Genomic DNA, 18,263 nt, shown 5'->3' on the forward strand with positions numbered 1-18,263 from the left:
CTCCGCCCTTCTTCCTCTCCCGTGCATCAGTAGACTTACTTGCTTCCTCCCCTTTCTCTTCATCTTCTTCCGTTCTTCCGCGCGGACGTTTCAAATTTCTTCTCTAGCTCATTGGGCATGACGTTTCTTCATCATCTGGTAGCAGATGTGTTCGTCATTTGGTAGGACATTGAAATTTGGATCCTCTCCTCCACAGGCTTTCGTTCCCTTCTTCTTCCGCCATCGAGGTTAGTTTTCTAACCACCAATATGTTTGAATCGCGTAAATGGCCTCAGGATAGACGATAATGTTGTGTTTTGGTGCTGGAGGTTTCTTCCGCAGGAGCCCGCGGAAGAACACCTTCTTCCGCAGGCAACGTTTTCGTCCACTTTCACACGTGCGGAAGAAGGTTCTTCTCGCGGAAGAACTTCGACTTCAACCTCCAGCACCAAAACACAACAATATCGTCTATCCTAAGGCCATTTACGCGATTCAAACATATTGGTGGTTAGAAAACTAACCTCGATGGCGGAAGAAGAAGGGAACGAAAGCCTGTGGAGGAGAGGATCCAAATTTCAAATGTCCTACCAAATGACGAACAAATCTGCTACCAAATGACGAAGAAACGTCCTACCAAATGAGCAAGAAAAGAAATTTGAAACGTCCGCGCAGGAAGAACGGAAGAAGATGAAGAAGAAAGGGGGAGGAAGCAAGCAAAGTTTACTGGGTGCACGGGGGAAGAAGAAAGGGCGGAAGATGCAGCTTTTTTTTAAATATATTAACTTTTCTTTTTTTAAATGAAGGGTATTTTTGGTAGTTACTTGAATTGTTAGGTGCACCAGCAATTCTGCTGGGTGCACCTAGCAACAGCCAAATATTTGGCATAATATTTATTTTACATTTCTTCTTCTCACTCTACTGGGAAATGTGTCCCTTGACATATGAAATGCAAAATTTAGTTCCGAAAAGTATAAAAAGTATTACACATATATCACGACATTAATAATGAATTGTATAGGAAAGAAACTAGGGGAAAAGGGATTAAAAAATAGTAAAATAGAGCTTAAGATTTGAAATCTTATACTTTGATTATCTATGTATTTATCCATCTATCAAATTGGTAATTAATTTTTAATTAATCAATATAACTACTTATTTTCCAAAATAAAATAAATTTCGTTAGTTTTATGATATAAAAAATTGAGTTACCATTTAAAAAATGAAAGCTTTTTATTTCTTGAATTTTTTTTGTTTCTTCAATTAATTATTAATTTTTACTACGTATTCTACCACAATATGTCGAATGGAATGCAAGATCGCTGTAACCCCTAAACTAGTGAGAGATACAACTCTACGTCCCAAAGGCAAAGAATAAAGAATAAATCTCTGTATTAGTTTTTTTTTAGTTAACATTTGTATTAGTTTGAGCATTATTGTATTTTTTTTATTTAAATTTGTTTGGATTCTTTATTTGTTGGTAATTGTTTTCATTTCATTCATATTATGTATAATAAGTGTTGTCTCAAGTGGAAGCACATAAGGTTTATCCAAGGGATTCTTTCATATTTGAGGTATATATATACATTGATTAAGGAAAAAGACTTATAATTCTACTTTAGCTTTATCTAGTTTAAATTTTGTGAAACATTTTAAAAAAAAATAGTTGATTAAATTCTTTTTTTAAAATAAATAAATAAATAAATTTAGTCTCGCGGCGGGTTGTGTTTTTTCTACTCAAAACTCTCAACATATTATTTTTAATTTAAATATAAGGGTACTTAAGTTGGAATTGAGATATGGAATAATTTTAAAGATTAAAAGTGAGAAATTTAGTAGAAAATTGATAAAATTATAAGATATAAGATAAAGTTTTTTTTAACAGCAAAGATTAAGGTTTGACAATGAAATCAAAATAATAAAAATATATATATTAAAAGGCAATTTAAAAAATATATTACATAAGTACTAAACGAATATGAACAGTAAATTACAAACACATAATAATAATAATAATAATAATAATAATAATAATAATAATAATAACAATAATAATAATAATTAGTCACAATCTATTATTAATGTTCAGATATATTTATTGTACTTTTTATACTTTTGGGGACTAAATTTTTCATTTTCATCTTTCAGGATGCATTTGTCAGCAGAATGGGAAGACGAAAAATAAAAAAAATATTATGACAAATATGACCATATGATGCAATGCTACCCCGCATGGACATTGGATAGAAGACTCCAAGAAGATTAGACCAGAGATGCAAGAGAAGGCCCTAGGGTTCTCATGAGCCTTGGGGTAGATTTCGGTCCTATGGGCTAAATATGAGCCCGCTTATCTTTGTACATATTAGATTAAGGTTTCATTATTTTTGGGCCTTGTATTTAGGGCTCCATAATATAGGTAAGGTACCCTAGAAATGTAAGATTTTTCAGCCCTTGTATTTTAGGGCACCTAGACTAGTTTTTTGAATTAGGGGTAGTTTTGTAATTTCACATGCATTAAGTGAATATTTGATGTGTGTGGTTGGAAATAAATTTAATTGAATCAGGAGAAGCCCAATCCAATTAAATTTTAGAGGGGGAGGTGAGCATTTGCTTGCTACACCTCATTGTCACATCATATAGTCACACTTTGTGCATGTCCTTCATGCTTTACATGCCTCATGACACCTAAGCACACTTAGTGGAGAATATTGGACTTGATCTTGGATTAGTAGGCTGAACCATAGCTAAAATTCATTAATCATAATTAGTGAAATTTTGGCTCCAAAGTTTGGCTCCACAAATTCAATTTCAAATTCAAGTGAAATTTGAATAGAAATTCAAATTTCTCTCCAATTTTGTATGACACTTAGGCTATAAATAGAGGTCATGTGTGTGCATTTTTTGGAACTTTGATCATTTGAAAATTAAACTTCAGATTTGAGAGCTCTTTTAGAGCACAAAATTTTGTGCTCTTCTCTTCCTCTCCCTTCATTCATCTCCTTCTTCCTCCAAACTCTTATCCATGACCTCCTATGGTGGTGAGCTTCTTCTAGACTCATCTTCTCCTTGAAGTGTCATCTCCTCTCTCTCTTCCTTCTCCATTTCGTTGCCATTCATCTTCCAAGAAGCAAAGGAATCCATTGATGAATAAGATCCTAGGCCTACAAGCTCCAATGGAGCTTACATCACCATATGCTGGTAATTCACGTTAACAATCATTTTAGTGACAAAATTGTCCCTCCGTGTCACGTAGGTTATTTTATTAACGGTGACGGACGGAAGTTAACGGTAAGATATATTTGTTTGTCGCACTTTTTACACTTTTCAGGGATTAAATTTTGTATTTTCATCTTTTAGTGATGCATTTATCGGTGAATAACAGGTTGAGGGACAAAAGTGGTTATTTACCCAAACATATATTTAAAAACCCATGTTATCTATGCATTTGACAACATTGGTTTTTTTAAAAAAATACATATTAACAAATTACTAACAATATTGATTTTCTAAAAACGGTTGTATTGTACTAGCAAGTTGGTTTTTGTAGTAGCTGAGGTGTTTTAAAATTTAAAACACTAATAGAATTAAGTGTTTGCACAAAAAAGTACCAAAGCCATATACATTTCAAAAACCTAAAGAATCAAAGTAAAAAAATTTAAACTTAATGCATTAAAATGAAAATAAAAATAAACTTAATGACCAAAAGTGACATTAAGCCTAATATTTATTATATTATAAGTATAAAAATTATTTATATTTATTTTTAAGTAAATAAAATATTTAATAAATCTTATATGAATTTTTATTTCATATAATATCTTAATTATTTATTAATTTTCTGTAATAGTTTTATAATTAATTACAATAATCAATTATCAACATTCTCCAAAACATTTATTTAAAAAATAATATAGCCGATATGATATCTTAAGCAAATCAAAGTAAAAAAAAAAAAGCACCATATGAGAGACATTCAATTTTAATTCGTTAGTATATATAGGCATAGAAAGATCCCCTAATGAAATAAAAACAGTGCATTGGTGGTAATTATCTTAACTAATTCAAATTAAAATATATTGGAAAATCAATTAATTGTCCTTTTATATTTGTTTAAAATATTGAAATAAATTTTGATGAATTTAAAACTTTTTCTCAATTATAAATAAATATATAATATAATATAATATTCAGTAAATATCCAGAATAAATCAATGTTGATATCAATTATTTTATTGCACAATTAACATGTATGTTTTATAATACTAAATATACGTATGTGAGTTGATTTAAAATGTATTGTGTAAATTTTACTTGTGTGGATCAATTAAAATTGTCCTTAATCCTAATAATAGAATTTTTTAAATTTTAGATGTGTATGTTTTATAATAGAACAAGTTACTATATTTTAAAATATACATGTAATCATTTATTTTTCATATTTTTACTTTAGTAAAAAAAGTATATACATCAATTTACATGATTTTTATATCTATTATATAAAACTCAAAAAAATAAAATAAATATAAAATCTGAATATTTCAATTTATATGATTCTTATGAATTATAATTGATTTAAAATTTTATTAAAAATATAATATTAAGGGAATTTAATTTATTTGATTGAATAAAGTGTATGAGTGTTATAAACTTTTTGAAGTGTTTAATTTTTATGAATAAAAAATAAAATAGATTAGTTTATTATATATGAAATAACTTAAAGATAATTGAGTTGGAAAAAAATATTATATTTAATATGAAACTAAATGGAGACTAATATTCTTTAACACGTACGTAACAATCATGCAGAAAAGACAAAAAAAACATTTAACAATCATTCATGATGAAGAGTTTACGTATTTCCCCTCAAAACTGCTAAATGCTAATTATTTTTCCTCTCCCATATCATATACTACACGTTTACCATCGTGATTCCTTCATCCGATGATTGCAACTCTCCTATTAATTAATAGGTTTAAATGAGAACTTCTTAAACACTTTTCAAACAAAACTTTTATATTCCGTCAGGTTAGGTATCATTGTGTACACATGATGTATCTTCATGATAAAGACATTTTGATATGAAAAAAATTATTATACTTTAAAATCAAGAAGAAAAATAACAGAATTAGAAAAAGTGAGAGAAACTAAAATTTAAGACAGAAAATCTCTTCAAAGCAGTGAGGGCATCCCATAAGTCATGGTTATAGGAAACCAATGAATGTGACTTCTGAGCAAAATCATTGCTTCCACTGTCTTTATCGAGCAACTTAATTACATAAATATTAGACAGAATCAAGCTGGGTCATGTTACAATATAAGCTCTTGATTAGACAGGCGTGGGGATGTAACTTTTTATGATTTAAAGCATAAATTGTCCCAACTCTTTCAGTGATTTTTTTATCATATATTTATGTGAATTATCTATTAATTTTAATGATAATTAATCTTTATCAAGAATTTAACTGATTATTTTTAGTAAAAAAAATTTTAATCACATTTTTTTTATTTATAAAATTTGAACTTAAAATCTTATTTAAAATAATTAAATCTAAGACTATTCGGACGAACGTTATTCTTTATGCTATTAGATGAGAATAAAGGATTTTATATAGTAAATTGATGATGAAATATTTAATTAATGTTTACAAGGGCGGTTTCATAATGGCATTGACCATATTCTTGCTAAGAAATGAATATTTATAAGTTTGGCAACCATTAGGATCATTTGAAAGAATCTTTTTTCCTAAACAGTTTTGGATAATAATTATAAACCACCAATCAGTTTATACCTGGCATCCGGTTCCCCTTAACCTCAAGCATACAAAAACTAACGTTGCATCCAATAAAGTTAAACTCATCATCCTACCTCCCTCAAAAACAAATATATAATGGAAGCATGCAATGTATACAGCTACCTTGCTTTTTCATGGCATCCTTTCCATTCATATAGACATTGTATATACATCCCTTGAGTTAGATAGGAACCCTTAACAATTTGATGGAAAACTCGTATACATTTTGAAACATAAAACTTTTCTAAAAGAAATTCGTCCATAATTTTGTGGGTGTACATGTAGGAAAAATTGTATGCCAGCTTTTTCCTTGTTTAATTGCAAGGCTTCAGTGGTTTTGGTGTCATCACTATTTTTTTTTTTTTGGTTTTCTTCCAATATAGAGCCCAGTGAGTGGGGTATAATATAAAAAAGTTTGACATAGTTATAATAAATAATTAAATCTATTAAACATGTTATTTTTAACTTTATTTAGAGAGATATATATATATATATATATATATATATATATATATATATATATATATATATATATATATATATATATATATATATAGCTAAATATTATTGGACTTGACACATTATAATAATTGAGAATCTTTCAATTTCACATCAATTTTCATATAGTATTTAAGTAAGAAATAATAAAGTTTAAATATGTTTTTGATCTCAATAAATATTTTATCTCGCATTTGTTTTCTAATAAAATTTTGTTCTGCGATGAGTTTCTAATAAAACAACAATTTTATTTTTTGTCCTTGATATTTATTTTTAGCCTCTAATAAATTAAAAAATTTTGTGTTTGTTCTATCATAAATATTTTCATTTGTTATTAATATAGACTAAAACAAAATTTGTTAATTTAATAGGAAGCAAACACAAAAATTTATAATTTATCAGGGACTAAAACAAAATATTAAGAATAAAAAATAAAAGTGTTATTTTATTAGAAACTCAATGCTAAGCAAAAATTTATTAGGGAGCAAACACAAAAATCGGATATTTATTAGGGATCAAAAATATATTTAAGCCAAATAATAATTATACTCATGATTTATTTGTAACCTCTAACAAAAATTATGAAATTTATTTGAGGCACTTTCGTGTCTCATCATGTAAGATTATTATCATAACTAATAGATGAATGATATAAATAGGTTATAAAGGTGATGGGAATCTTGGGTTGAAACAAACACACTCTATTACTTTAAGGGATCTTTTGCAAATTTCTAGTGAGCCTATATCAAAAGCAATGCCCAAGGAATTCAAGGAAGCATTAAATGGACTTGTTCAAGACATTTGATCCAAACATAATTCTGTCCAATTTGAATTAGAGCCTAATCATGTTTTCACACTATTTTGGGCTTAAAATAGAGCTATACAAGGAGATTTGGATCAAAACCATTCAAATTAAGGAGTTTGGGCTATCAAGTGTACATGGATTGGTTGTATCTATGCCCAATCATGTTAATTTGGGTTGAAAGAGTACTTTTATACACAGCTGATATATTTGGACTAATTTTATGGTGTCTTTTCATTTACTTTGGTTTAATAAAAGTCTTCTCAACTTGGGGATAACATGTATTTAGTAGTTACATATTATACAAGCCTATTAGTGTGGGTTTAATTGAGTATTTTCATATGCCTAGTTAATGTGTTGTTACATAGAAAATTAATGTCTAGTTAATTTCTAGGTCAGCACTTACACTATATATAGGCAAAGCTCAATGTATCTAGAACTAAGTTGAATGGCATTGAGTATTCTGAAAATTCAGATAAGTGGGAGTTTTCTCTTAGGTTCTTTTTAGAACTTTTTCCATATCATCAAGGCTTAATCATCTTTGTGGCATCTCCAACACTTAGGGTCCTTGTTTCTTGTACTCAAGGGTTCAAGTGGGTCACCAAATCTGATTTTTAGCTTTTTTGGGGTGGGTGTAATTCAAGTGCTTGTGGGTTCAAAGGTTCTAAGCCTTCTTGGGTTCACATCAAAAGGTCTTATGAACTATCTCTAACTTTTACTCTTTTGATTTCCACTTGTAAATATTGACTTGAGTGTTGGAGTCATTGTAAAAACAATACTAATAGTACATTTCGATCAATATTGAGCTGAGCAGGCCAATACCTTACAATCATTTTGTATCCAACCGACTAGGTCTCCCACACCGACTCTCTCATTGCTAGATAATTTAATGTCGAATTTGATGGGATTAAGATTTTATCTTATCATATTTTGTTATATTTGAATTGTATCTCAATCATATTTTAACAGTATTTCAATCACATAATATCATATCTTATCCTATAATTAAGGTAACAAGATATGATAATACTAGACCTAGAGAGCTTATATAAAGAACATTGGATCGACCTACGTAAAGAAGCAACTTACACTTATGCTTTGGCTAGGTTACTCTAAACCCTAGAGAAATCCTAGACCATAACACTTATAAATTTAGGCTTGTGTGAATTAGTAGAGATCTTGCTTGAAGATTAGCAATTACTTAAGGCATCCCATTTTTTGCTTGGTGAACCTCCAAATTTCCTTATATCTTCTTTTTTACCCTTTTTATCTTAAGCAAAACCCTAGCCTTCTCTCTCCCAAACCTCCATGGCAGTCACACTGCATCTTGACGACTCCACCCAACACTATCACTCCACACCAAATGCACCCAAACACCTCTAGAGCTCCACCCACCACCGTCGTCGCACCCAAACACCATCGCCCAAATGCCTCCACACCGCACCTTCGTCCCCCCACCCAACACTACCACCACCACCACATGTAGCGCTGTGAGCCACAAACCTTGACACTGTTCCAAACTCAATGTCGCGTCACACCACCATAATGTATTACTGATTGAGCAATCTGTGATGCAGATTACTCAATCCGTAATGTATTTTTTGTATTATGGATTGAGCATTCCATAATACAAAAAAAATGTATTACATATTGATCAATTTGTAATACAAATGTGTTATAGATTAATCAATCGATAATGATTTTCTTGTATTACAGATTGAGCAATCCACAATACAAATATGTTACGAATTATTCAACCTATAATACATTTGTGGATGGTGCAACACGATGATGGATTTGGTGTGACATGAAGGTGCGATGTTGATCATGGAGTGTGGCGGTGGTGTTGGGTGGAGGTCAGGTGCGATGATCATGGAGGTTTGGAGGAGAGGTATTGTTTGGGAGAAGAAGGATAAAAAGAGGATATTAAAGAATATGGGATACACCAAGCATAAATAAGTAACACTACTAAAAAATAGGGCTTCAACATCAGTTATTTAGGACTTTTAACATCGGTTATTAACCGATGTAGGAAGTACCAACGTTAAAGTATTATCATTAACATCGGTTTTTCAAAACTGATGTTAATGTAAAATTACAACATCAGTTATTTAAATAACCGATGTTATATAATAAAAATTATAAAAAAAATTATATATCTTCATATCAACATTGATTTTTTCTAAAACTGATGTTAATATATGCAGATAACATAGGTTTTTACTAAAAATCGATGTTGTATGCATATATTAACATCAGTTTTGGTAAAAAAAAATCGATGTTGATGTTAATAAAACAACATTGGTTTCTTTAGAAAACTGATGTTTTGGTAACATCAACATCGGTTTTTTTTACCAAAACCAATGTTGTCGGTTTTGGTAAACAACCAATGTTGTTTTTTAGGTTTTTTTTAATATGGTGTCTATTTTTTTAATAACCTCAAATTTAACCTGCAAATTTTAAAAACCAGACCACATGTTTTGAAACAGTTTTTACCAGAAAATTCCATGGTTAATTTATTAATTACCATGAATTAAAAGAATATTTAATGTTAATGATACATGAATTGTAAAAAATGTAAAATAACTAAAGTACAATTCGAAAATTGCCTAAACACTAACTAACTGTTTCATTTTTAACTTTCAAATAAAACTTTGCCCACTAGATGCGAAGCACCTTCAATCTCTCTGGTTCCAATGATCTAGCATCATTGAAATATTGCATGATAAAACATAAGTCAATAATATATAATACCAATTATAACAAAATGAAATTAGTATGAATTAAACAATTACCGTTTCCCAATTATTCTTGAAACTTCCTAAGATTATAGTTGACATCCAATGCATGACATAATACCCATACTCAGTCCTTCCTTTTTGTCTATTACACTAAATACATTATGAAATGTAGATATTCAATGTTAAGTACAAATTAGTATAGACAATATTAAAATATAACTAGAATTGTTTAAACACTACTACAAAATCTACTTTTAACATCGTTAAGTTAACATCGATTTTTGATAAAATCGATGTTGACAAAAACACGGTGGCAAAATGATAAATAATGAGACTTTATTAACATCGGTTTTTTAAAAAACCGATGTTAAGATAACGCGGTGGCATAATTGTGAATAATGTGTATACGTTAACATCATGTTTGAAGAAAACCGATGTTAATGAAGTGACTTTAACATCGGTTTTGGAAAAACCGATGTTAACATTAATTAGTTAACATCGGGTTTTCAGAAAACCGATGTTAACCTTAGTTCGTTAACATCGGTTTGTTTAATAAAATCGATGTTAACGTTAACATCAAGTTGTTAACATTGGTTTTTTTTTTTTTTTTTATTGAAAACCGATGTTGAACTTACAATTTAAATTATATTAGACGTGACCTATTTTGCTTGCACTTTTTTCTTCTCTGTGCGTGTACCCTCTGCATCCTAAGGTTGTTCTCCATCGAAGCTTGTTGTTCTCCATTGCGCTAAAGACCGTGACATCTCGCCTTTTGGTTGTTCATCTCCAACTTACCTAGGTACGTTTTGTGTACATGTGTTTGTTTCGAGAACCCGTGGTTAACCCAAGTAGGTTTTTTGGTTTCTGCTGCCAGTGTCGTGGTGACCTGAGGTATGTTTCACTGCCAGTGCCATAGTGACCTAAGGTACATTTCACTGCCAGTGTCGCTACCATTGTCGCTGTTGGGTTCGAGGTAAGATTGATGTCTTCATTGTCTAATAGTCAGTGTATTTTTCTCTTAATTAGTCGCTGGATAGGTTTGTTCACTGGAATCTCTTAATTAGTCACAGGATTTTTCTGATTTTGCTTCCTGCTAGTTTTTTGGTTTCTGCTGCCAGTGTCGTGGTGACCTGAGGTACGTTTGACTGTCAGTGTCGCTACCATTGTCACTATTGGGTTCGAGGTAAGCTTCAAGTCTTCATTGTATAATTAGTCATTGGATGCCTTTATTTGTTCACTGGAAACTCTTAATTAGTCACTGGATTTTTTTGCTTTTCATTCCTATTAGTTTTTTGGTTTCTACTGCTAGCGTCGTGGTGAGCTGAGGTACATTTGACTGCCAATGTCGCTGCCATTGTTGCTGTTGGGTTCGAGGTAAGCTTCATGTCTTCATTGTATAATTAGTCACTGTATTTTTCTCTTAATTAGTCACTAGATGCCTTTATTTGTTCACTAGATTTTTCTTTGAGTGAAGGAAATTGTTTAATTCCACCTGCTTGCATCAAGAAATTAAATTAGATGGAAAATTGTTTAATTGCTGAATTGGTCCTTGAAATTGGTTTTGGTGGTGTGAGTGATGATTACTGAAAGAAATGCACATTTAATTAAGGAGCTTAGCCATAAATATCACCCACTGGCAGTTGCTGACTTTGAATTTTGCTGAATTTTGTGAATAAAATGTGAAATTAGTCCCTAATGGCTGTGATCCTGAATGTGATATATGGTTTCCTGCCAAATTAGTCCCTAATGCCAATCTTTTAAAATTTATTACTAAAGAATAAAGTTATTCAGTGGCCAAAATGTGATCACAAACACAATCTCTTAAAACTTGACACATACCCCCCCTTTCTTAATAGAAGAAACTATACACAATATATTAATTTTCTGAACATAAGAAACTAAGTTTTGGTGGCTGTGGTTTTCATGACATTGATTTTCTCCACTTGTGAGTATTATTCTTACTAGTACCTTTAGCATTGACCAATCTAGTTTTAAGGTCCACAGGCGTGTACATTCCATTTCCTTCAAGCTCTTGTTCCATTTTGTCATGCTCACTCTTGCCAAATATTTACTTCTTCCACTTGAAGAAGCCTTTCTTCTTTTCCACCACCAGTGTCTCCATCTGTGCCTGCATGGCATTGCAATGGCTTTGCAGCCTGTACACATCTGCCTTCAACCAATACCAGTAGTGTGTTCTTCAAATGAACCTATATTAGCAGAGCTGCTGACACCATTCCTATTAGTCTCTTCAGCATCAACTGTAACTTGTGCAGTTTCTGAATGGATTAAGCCACTTGATACAAATGACATAGGCTGATTAGCATATGAACCCTTGTAACGATTGATAAAGTAACTAATTAATGAATCCTTTTAATCTTCATTCTCCAACTATATATATATATATATATATATATATATATATATATATGTGTGTGTGTGTGTGTGTGTGTGTGTGTGTGTGTGTGTGTGTGTGTGTGTGTGTGTTACATTAGATGTTTAGTTTTTTTTTTAAAACAAAATACTTTATTAATCATATAAAACAAATTAAATTCTGCATAAGTTATGCCCAACTCATCAAGTATCCAGCAAAGAAGTCCTCAGATTCTTGGTTATTAGCACTGTGATCCATCAAACTAGGCTTATAAGGGAGTCCATCACTGAACTCTCCCTCATCCATCTCAATGTGATGCCTCTCTATGTCTTCCATATTGTCTTCCTTCACACTGTTTGATGAGTTCCCAACCATAATTGGGGACACATTGCCCTCACTATTGTTATTATTGTTGCTCTCTTGTTCATCCTTTGTTCTTGTAGCTGTGCCCTTTTGGGGGTTTCAGCCTTCTGAATTCTTTGAATTGGAAGCAACATTGTTGTTGTGCTTGGATGGTTGTGATGTTGTTGAACTAGGCAGAGCATTTCTTTGAGTTGGCCATGGATGGTTATGCTCTGATGTGTATGTGATAACCAACATGTTTGAATCATTCTTGCTCCTCTCAAGTTGCTTCCTCGCAGAGCAACCCTTAGAGCTACTGCAATGTATCCCATTGCCCCTCTTAAAATAGTGCTTGTTCGAATTTTGACTTCTTAGCAAAGGATTTGGCCTGTACCAATATAAGGTATTAGCAACAAATTCCAGCATACTTAGAATCAGTAGCAGCAAAATAAGTGTTTGTTATCTTAGGCACAAGAGCACGAGAACACACTAACAGTTACCATCAAGAGAGCTTGGTTGAAATGTGGTCTTTGTTGAAATGGTTTTGACTATATACTGTAATAAATTTTAAATGGTTTATCATATACTAAAAATTAATAATGGATATGTGTAAGAGTATTCTCTTAGAAATAAATGTACTTTTAACCCGACTAACTTGTATATATTAGGTGTCTTAGTCTATGTGCATTGTAGCCAAAGCCTCTCCTCCTTTGGAGAATGCATATTTTCTTATTCCACTCAAGACACAATGTTAGAACACATCCTTTGTTGATTAGAGAAGCAAAAGCTAAGCCAAAACAAACTGTTTTAAGTGGAAGAGCGTCAGTGGTAAGGAACGTTTCACACCCCTTTATCTTTATGCTTCTTCAAGAAGCATGGATGGATGTTTTCCAACAAAGCTCCATATTTGCTCACCAGATTCAGGACTTCATAGTTTGGTTTAGAGGGTGTGTCCAAAGGGCTCTACACAGAAAAACTAGTGGAGAAGTTAGCCTCTGACCATTGTTTTAAATAGTTGATGATTGACAACTAACAAGTGCTATCATCATCTTTTCATCATTCATCTGCTTATTGCTTTTTCATTTTAAAAAACCATCAAAAGTTGAAACTCAAGAAATAAATATGTACTGTGCTCATTAAAATAATTAAATGGATTAAAAAAATTATTTGGTTTATTGAATCTAAACCTTAACCTAATTATTGGCCTAACTTTTTCTTGAATCTTAAATCTAACTCTACCCAGCATAGATCTTACCTAATTCTATGTTATACACTTATTTTTCTTCTACTGTTTTACATGGGAATGAAGTTTTCAGATCCTTGACCTAATTTGATTATCTCATTCTGTATTTCTACTATTTAAGCAGTACTTAGTTTATAATATATTCATATTGAATTTGGGACTTGTATGTTGTCCTAGCCAAATTTCAGCTTATTTTTTTTACTGCATACATACACTATATGTATTTGAGGGAATTTAAAGATCAAATAGTTCCATATAACATATCTAATCTAATTGCTTGATGAAGGATATGAATGTCAAAGTAACTTGTTGCAGAAGCATCACAAGGCACATTTTGTGCCACTGTTTAGTAACTTGCATGATATTTTTCTTCATCAATGTTCTGATGCACACAATTAATATCAAGTACATACCCCAGCTTTTTTATCTCCGAGATTAATTGATACAACTCAAAATATATTTCTCCTTCTTCTGGATGCGATTTCCCTTTTGTGGAGACACATGAATAGTTTGCTAAAATTGTATCCAACTCCAAACATTTGGGATTTTCACCCCCAAGCCAGTCATTGACTCTTTAAGGCGCTCCACGTCCCCCCATCTGTCAAAAGTGGAATATATGTTCATCATCAACACATAGTTAGCAGAATTATATGGCTCCAACCTTAAGAGATTCCTAGCGGCAATCTCCGCTATCTTAATGTCTTTGTGAAGTTTGCAGGCTGCAAGAACAACACCCCAAATACTAGTATCTACCTTTTGTGGCATGGCGCGAATGAAATCCAAAGCTTCATCAAGAAACCCAGCTTTTCCAAGAAGATCTACCATGCAAGAGTAGTGCTCAATTGTTGGATTAATATTGTAATCTATCTTGATGTTGTCGAAGTACTTCCACCCATCCATAACTAAACCTGAATTCTTGCAGCCAGATAGAAGAGCAGTGTATCTCTTCTCCTATCTTTAATAGTGACAGGCCTGCACATGCCCGGAGAAGTGTGCAAATGGTAGTAGAGTTTGGTCTTACATTTTCTTCTTGCATTTGGATGAAAAACTGTAGGGCATCCATGTAGTTCTCATTTTCACAACTGCCTGATATCATAGCAGTCCAGGACACCACATTAGGTGATATCATAGCAGCTTGGTTATTCCCCCTTTTGTTACAGAGCCCTGATGAAGGATAAATTTCATTTTCATTAAATCTCAAGCTCAATATAATTTATCTTAACAAGCTTGAGTTTACTAGTATTTTGTTTATGAAATCAGTTTTCAAAAACTCGAAAGTGAATCAAACCTGCCCTAAAAAATCTTTGTTTTCTCTCTTCTTCTATATTCTTCCCATTCTACTCATTTTTTCTCTTCTTTCCCTATCACCTACACTTGACATGGCAGTATAACACCCCAAACTTTTTAACCCCATGTTATAGAATCATCAAATATACATATCCACCAAAGAAGTACAAACATAGACATCATACTCAAGCTTACTTCTCATTATGTAACCATGGATTTCTTTCCCTAAATTAAAGCAACCCAATCAAATGACTGCTTGTAGAGCACTAGTTATTGAACATGAATCCAGCAGGTGGAAATGAGATAGAAGTGGAAAAAGGTGGATTCAACAGTCTTTTAAATTAAATAGATGACACTAAGATGGCACATGAGAAGAAGAGTTAACAGAGGATGTACTTTAGCTTGCTCAAATTAATAATTCAACCAATTAATATGGAGACAAAATTTATGAATCATTATTGCCCTGCTATCAAGGTAGAAATACAATAAATTTATAAAATAAGGCCAATGGAGATTGCATGTGCACTCTGTACATAAGTTGCATGTGCATTCTGTACATAAGCTGCATTTGTTCCAGTACCAAAAATCACTCCAGCAACAACACCCTGAGTGTTGAATCTTGCTCTAGGTACTGTTCTGACTGTGTGTTGTGTTCACTTCTCTTGAAACACTTGATTTGTCTTCAAATTCTCTTTCTAGCTCCATCCCTTCAGAGCTGGGTCAACTTGAAATTCTCTTTTTGCCTCTAGGCTACTGCCACTTAAATGGAAGCATACCCTTTGGAATTAGTAAATTGAAGCATTTAATATCTCGATATACAAATGAGCAGCATTAATGGCCGCATACCTGAAGAGATTGAAGGCTGTGAAGAGCTCCAAAAATTTGCAACATCAAACAACTTGCTTCAATAACAACTTGTAAATTCTAAATTTGGACATTAATGTTGTTTCGATCAATCCCTACAACTTTGAGTCATCTTTCTAACTTGACATACCTGAATTTGGTTGGAAACAAACTACATGAATAAATTCCTTCTGCCTCAGAGGTTCAAATGTTTGTTACCAACTTTTCTTGGCTACTAAAAAGCTCTCTGGAAAGTTTCCCTTGGAGCTACTCAAGTGCTCAACAACAACAGCTTTGTTGGACAACCACGTAACATTGGAACTGTGAGCTTAGCACCAATTACAATGTTGATAGCTAGATTGTTGTTCGGTCATGGCAAGTGCACCAGATCACGCAAGTAGTATAAAATGGTAAGTACTGAGAATCGAACTCTTGGGGAACTTGTGATACTTGGTAAAGCTATTTCAGTGAAAAGGTGTCTAGTATGAAAAGAGATGTGTGGATTATGCACAAGTATGTAAACTAACTATTAAAAGAAAAATCATGTGAGTAATGATGTGTAAAGACAAGTAGACAACACGTTGGTCTTCCTAATAGGTGCCTGACGTTAAAAAGATATTCTCTACTTAACAATGCTCATGTGTTCTATGGTGTCTCCTGAAATGCTAAACCCTGATTCCTCATGATAGTCTAGCCTAATCCTGATCAAGCATTGTCCTTAGATTCCTCTTGTTGGACTAAACTCGACCAGAACCGTATTAAGACAAACATACAAACAACTAAATTACCGTACCCCGATCCCTCGTGATAATACGATTAACTAGCCCCGTCCTATCAAGTTCTAAGAATCAGACCAGTTTCCACTATTGAATGATCCTAACAACACATGCATCTACGTGATCAAGGCAAAAACATGTTAGAATGAAGTTCTGATAGCACAATGAACACACAAAACATCATTAAATAGATATACAGGTATTTACATCAAGTACCTACAAGGAAGAACCAACAGAGGATTTAGCGGTGAGGATTGAAGAACCATCAAGTACCTACAACAAAGAAAAGAGAAAAATGAAGGATTGAAGAAATACAAGCGGTGAGGATGTCTCCTCCACCTCTAGAACCTCACAATCACTCACAGACTCATCTCATGCTCTCAGGACGACTTCCTCTTCAAGCTTTGTTCTCTGCAGGTCTTCACACAGCAAAATCTCAAAACTCTCTGGAACTTGGACCTTTCTCTCTCTAAAAATCTCTAGACATGCAGAAGCTTCAAGAAAATGCCAAACTCACCTTCTCTCTCTAGAATCTCTCACATGCAGAAGCTCCTTGAGAAAATGGCCAAACTCTTCTACAAAATCTGATTTTAGGCTTAAATAGGTGGCTTTGTTCATGCTAGCACGCTTAGCGCAATTATGAACCGCTTAGCACGGATTAGTGGATTTCTGCTTAGTGCATGCTTTTCTCACTCAGCGGATGGACTGAAGCGGTGCGCTTAGCGAACATGCACAGCTCATCCTTCTTCCAGATTCTTCCTAGCGCTCAGTCGAGGAGTGTTGTGCTCAGCGGATGGCTCGCTAAGCCAGAAGATTGGCTTAGCGAAAGGATGAAAATCAGCACTTCACAAACTTGCCTAATTAACTTGAAATTGAGAGGAAATGATTATTAAACACACAAAATGGAAATACTAAGTATTTATTACCTATCTTTAACAAAAAGTAATTACAACACTATGAAATAACCATAAATTGGAGGAGTTTGATATAATTTACACTGGTTTTATACACAAAAGTTAGTCATATTCATCGACTAACAATTGTCAAGTTCACTAGTTAGATAGATGGGTAGATTGTAAACCTAGGTAGCTAGTGACAAGTATTGAAAAATCATATATAATATCCACTGCTGATGGAAGCTCCATTGGAGCTTGTAGGCCTAGGATCTTTTTCATCAATGGATTCCTTTGCTTCTTGGAAGATGAATGGCAGCAGAATAGAGAAGGAAGAGAGAGAGGAGACGCCACTTCAAGGAGAAGATGAGTCTAGAAGAAGCTCACCACCATAGGAGGCCATGGATAAGAGCTTGGAGGAAGAAGGAGATGAATGAAGGGAGAGGAAGAGAAAAGCACGAAATTTTGTACTCTAAAAGAGCTCTAAAATATGATGTTTAATTTTCAAATGATCAAAGTTAAAAAAATGCACATACATGGCCTCTATTTATAGCCTAAGTGTCACACAAAATTGGAGGGAAATTTGAATTTCTATTCAAATTTCACTTGAATTTGTGGAGCCAAATTTTGGAGCCAAAATTTCACTAATTATGATTAGTGAATTTTAGCTATGGTTCAGTCCACTAATCCAAGATCAAG

General features: G+C 32.7%; 1 pseudogene; it reads right to left on the reverse strand.

Moving 5' to 3' along the window:
- Nucleotides 1-14,111: 14,111 nt before the first annotated feature.
- On the reverse strand, nucleotides 14,112-14,894 carry LOC102670062 (pentatricopeptide repeat-containing protein At4g01030, mitochondrial-like; annotated as a pseudogene).
- Nucleotides 14,895-18,263: the final 3,369 nt, after the last annotated feature.

The sequence above is a fragment of the Glycine max genome, chromosome 17, assembly GCF_000004515.6.
Source record: "Glycine max cultivar Williams 82 chromosome 17, Glycine_max_v4.0, whole genome shotgun sequence".
NCBI classification, from domain to species: Eukaryota; Viridiplantae; Streptophyta; class Magnoliopsida; order Fabales; family Fabaceae; genus Glycine; species Glycine max.